The 5,041-nt window shown below is 41.5% G+C and overlaps 1 protein-coding gene across 1 annotated transcript in view; it reads right to left on the reverse strand.

The window, feature by feature from the left end:
- nid2a (nidogen 2a (osteonidogen)) overlaps positions 1-4,946 on the reverse strand; it is a 110,322-nt gene extending 105,376 nt beyond the window's left edge. The window contains exon 1 of the mRNA XM_042087020.1: positions 4,839-4,946. The gene's annotated coding sequence lies outside the window, so the exon portion shown is untranslated. The remainder of the gene's footprint in view (positions 1-4,838) is intronic.
- Positions 4,947-5,041: the final 95 nt, after the last annotated feature.

Consider the following 5,041-nt stretch of genomic DNA (forward strand, 5'->3'; position numbering starts at 1 on the left):
CCCCCAATCCTGCATGGCTTGCATCCGTCTCTAAGATAAAGGGACGACTGAAATCGGCATAACCTAGGACTGGCGCTTGAACAAGCCGTTCTTTTAAGGCTCTGAATCCAGAAAAGTACTCAAGGCAAACCTGAACCTGACTACATTCAATGTTAACTATCCAATATTCAGATGTCTCTTTTTTTTGTAATTGAAATGTATGCAAATTAGTGCATAATTAATGAGATATTGTTAAATTACATCCATAAACATATATTTTCAGAAAACTTGCAAAAAAATATTGTCTCTACATAAATAATCAACTAGTAAAGTTAGAATACCAAGGAGTTATTTTTTTTACCCTATTCACCCGTTCTATGTTGCCTATGGAGGCCAGTTTTAGGCTGCAAATGCTAATTAGCATGTTTAAAACTAAAAAATCAGCTAAGTAAATATGATATTCAGAATCAGCACCCAAAAATTAGGCAAAATACCCTCTTTACCAGTGTTTTCTCACATTTGACCCCCAAGTGTTAGCAGTCCCAGTCTTGATTATGCATTACATAAATGATGATGTCATCTAAGAGTGAAAATGGATCGTGAAAATTTGAAGACAAAAAAAAAATCTTGCTCCTTAGACTCTATACTTGCAAAATATGCAAAAAAAAAACAATTTTTACAAGAAAATCCAGCTGGATTACACAAGACACCGTACTATAGGGGGTTTTACAAAAGCACTCTGGCCAAAATGACACATTTCGCTCGCAAAAGCCTCTTACTCTCTCATAACATTTAAATGCAACAAAAGCAAATGTTGCCTTCAAACAACAAATGTTGCCTTCAAACAACACATCTTCTAGTCAAATCACTGTGTGATTTCAGTCAATCATTGCACAGTGCACACTGGACAACAAAATGCAAAATATAGTCCTCCAAAATAGAAGTTTTAGCCATTTTTGCTATGTCTGTGCCATTTCTTTCTTATTTTTCTGGTATCAGAAAAACTGTGAAAAGACTACATTTATTGAATAAAAATGATTAATTCCTCCCAATATGTAACTGTCATTGACATGTAGTACTGTAAATTCACAGTGAACAGTTTTAAAAAGTTGGTAAGACTACTTTACGTAAGGAGAATAGCAATTACAAACAATACTGTAATGTCAATGCAATCCTAATGAAAATAAATAATAATAATAAAAAAATACTATGATATAAATCATGATTTGACTGAAAGAACGCCCCCTCAAAAGCTTTCCCAGAAATGCCCAGTTCAGATAGTGTAGAAAGGAGAATGTCATGGTTTACAGTATCAAAGGCTGCAGATATGTCTAGTAGAGTTAGACAGAGTGAGCAAAGGAAAGTATGAGAACAAGAGCAAGAGAGAGAGAGAGCGAGAGAGAGAGAGATGGACAAAAAGAGATAGTTACTGTAAGATAGTCAAGACTGTAGAAAAAAGGAAATCCAAGGCACTCTTCTTCAAAATGATTTAAAAAGCCTTTTTTTTTTTACTGGCTATTTCATTTCATAGGGTTTTTACATTTTACATCATGAAATAGCCAGTAAAAAAAGGCTTTTAAATTCTAAAATAATTGTGAAGAAGAGTGCCTTGGATTTCCTTTTTTCTACATTTATTTGAATTCCTGACCCCAAAGAGCCCCTTCCTGAGCATGTGGTGAGTGGGAGGAAGTAAGAGAGTGTGTAGGAGAGAGAGGAGAGATGGACCAAGATAACCAGGAGGACACATCCACTATCTTCACTGAGTGACTGATTGAGTGAATGAGTGGGACAGCACCTGTGACTTATCAAGTAGGCAGTGGTTCTCAAACTTTTCTGTCATTCCCCACTTTGGAGGTGGGGAATTTTCCAATCCCACCTGGCCCCATCACCCCGGCAACATGGTAATGTTAAAATATTATTTTTGCATTTTGGTTTCACGTTACAGCTCCCGTCTTGGTCCGCAGGGTCTGATGATGTTTTAATTACATTACGTTGGTCTGTTTATGACTTGTTTTGAATCTATGATCTTCCTTGTCAAAAAAGAAAGGCATTAGGCACAAAAACAATTCTTCTCATTTCTTCTTGTTTGTTCGCGCCTCACCTGTCATGTCTCTATTCCCCAATAGTGAGGCCCACCCCACACTTTGAGAACCACTGCCCTAAGGGAAAAGCCCCGGTTCATTTCACAGAGCAATGCTCAGCTAGATATATATTTTTAATCTTTTTATTTTTATGCTATGTATTTTTATACATACCCTTAGAGAAATGTCAGGTTTCTGGCCAACAGTTGCTGCAAATTTGTGACAAGGTCAAATGCAAATTAGGTTTCTGGCAAACAGTTTTGGCAATGTTGCAAAGTTATATGCAAATTAGGTTTGTCACCATAAGTTCACTGGACGTTCTGGGCTTAGTGTGGTGGCAAATCACTGGCGAATACATTTGCCACTAGTCAGGGATGTAGTGGAGGCTAAACGCAAGTAAACATAGTTTATCCACCTCTCAAAGGCCCAGAGGCCTCATGAAAAGCACCTGGGTGAGAAAAGGGATGCTGCTGTTCATACACCACAGATATACACAGATATACACAGAGAGTTTATGAGAATTTGAATTTTACAAAAGCGTTATTACATCAAATGTATTTTACATTGAAAGGAAGAGACAGAGTGAGTGAGTGACAGGTCAACCTAACCAGGTTGATTTTCCTCCAGCTTCAGACTCCTTCACAGAGTGAACCATATGCCACAAGCAAGTGAGTGTGAATGAAAAATGAATGAGTGTATAAGGGTGTATGAGTGAGTATGCATGCATGTGTGTGAGGGTGTATGAGTGAGTGTGCATGCATGTGTGTGTATGAGGGTGTATGAGTGAGTATGCATGCATGTGTGTGTATGAGTGAGTATGCATGCATGTGTGTGAGGGTGTATGAGTGAGTGTGCATGCATGTGTGTGTATGAGTGAGTATGCATGCATGTGTGTGAGGGTGTATGAGTGAGTGTGCATGCATGTGTGTGTTTGAGTGAGTATGCATGCATGTGTGTGAGTGTGCATGCATGTGTGTGTATGAGGGTGTATGAGTGAGTGTGCATGCATGTGTGTGTATTATTGACTGTGTGATAATGAGCATGTACTGTGCCAGAGTTAGTGACTTGAATGTGCATGTGAATGTGAGAATGAGTGAGTGAGTGCAGAAGGGAGTATGTGAGAATGAGAGAGTGAGTGCAGAGGTGAGAATGTGAGAATGAGAGAGTGAGTGCAGAGGTGAGTGTGTGAGAATGAGAGAGTGAGTGCAGAGGTGAGTATGTGAGAATGAGAGAGTGCAGAAGTGAGAATGTGAGTGATGGCTGAGTGGTGTTCCAGCAGAAGGACACAGTCAAGTCCAGAGGCTTCATGGGAAGCACGGGATGAGATCAGGTCCTGTGTATTGCTCTAATCTCACATGCCGCACAACACTTTTGTGTGTGTGTGTGTGAGTGTGTGTGTGTGTCTCACAGATGGTCCATTCTCATGTAGAGATCATATGCAGCAAAGTAATCATGACGGACTGGCCTTCAACAGGATGATAGCCAGTCCAGATTAGCGGCCGATCAAGGTTACTGTGTGCAAACGTTTCAGAGATGTGAATGGGAGCGTTTCTTCACATGTGGGCCTGTTCCATTATACACAGTTGCTCCATGCTACTTTCCCCCTGATTTACTTATGAGGTGTGAGACTAAAGGCACATGGAAAGTTGACGCAACTTACAAAAAAACCCCCAAGAAAAATCAATTTTTCATTTCTTTTGATGAGGTGTCAAAAGCAAGCTTTAATCCACCTACGTCAGACAGAATGATCCAGAGATCAGTGTGTGTGTGTGTGTGTGTGTGTGTGTGGGTGTGGGTGTGGGTGTGTGCGTAAAATTCCATTATTTGGTAATTTCTCCTTAACCAAGTTAAGTCTCCTGAGAAGTGATACACACTGAGAGATGCACCACAAAAATGACTTCAGCAGCACACTTATCTGTGTGGGTGGAGATAGGCTGGCGTCTGCATGTGTCTAGGGGCTTTGAGTCTTTAGTAATTATTTGACCAGACCGGCTGAAGTAATACTAGCTGAAACCATGCAAGAGTGGATCCATATGGATATCATGCAATGATATACACTAACATTACATTAGCCAGAGTAAGTCTCTGGGGTTACAATGTGTGGGAATGATTGGCGATGTGATGAGCAAAACGCTGAGTGGGAATGAACCTATGCGTCTCCAGGTCAGCTTTGAAAGAGCTACTCAACTTACCATCTGTATTAGCCATGTAAGGGAAGTGAATAACCTTTTCCTGAGACGTGCTATTCAGACTGTAGAAGCTTGGCATTCCTGCGTTGACCATGGATGTGTTTGCGCTCAACACTGAACCCCACTCAGTGAGACACTAAAACAAATGGCAAACAGACCAGCAGCTGACATCTCCACTTAACGACATGTTGAATAGGCCATGTGTGTCCATGCCTTTATGACACAGATGTGGCCTGACTAATGACAACTCTATTTCCAATTAGTGGAGTGGGTTTGTCCTGTGCCCTGCTTTTCTGGATGCGATGCGCGTATTAGTCGTTAACGACGCTCCAAACGCAGAGACGCAGGTTCGGCCTGGACTGGCTCACAACTGACGTGGCGTTTCCATAACGTAGTGCTCTGGGAATGGGGGGGGGGGGGGGGGGGGGAGTGATGGGAATCCCATCAGGACTCCATAAAGACAAAACCACAGGCTCGTGAGGCTTCCTGTGGCGGGATCGTTTACCAACAAGACAACACGATCCCACTTTCCCGACCGTTCCCATCGCGCCATTTACGAGCTTTCTGGAAATAATGACAAGATACCTACTGTTAGCGAAGATAGGCGATAGGCGTGATATGGAGCTCAACCCCTCGGCAAACATGGCATGGTGTGTTCACATGGAAGGGAAGCCACACACATGGCATGGTGTGTTCATATGGAAGGGAAGCCACTTGGTCACATGAAGCACAGTGTACCGAGAAAAATAAGAAACAGGCCACCAATTATGAGTGAGGAGGACATTTTTTGGA

Source organism: Alosa sapidissima, chromosome 1 (genome assembly GCF_018492685.1).
Source record: "Alosa sapidissima isolate fAloSap1 chromosome 1, fAloSap1.pri, whole genome shotgun sequence".
Lineage (NCBI taxonomy): Eukaryota > Metazoa > Chordata > Actinopteri > Clupeiformes > Clupeidae > Alosa > Alosa sapidissima.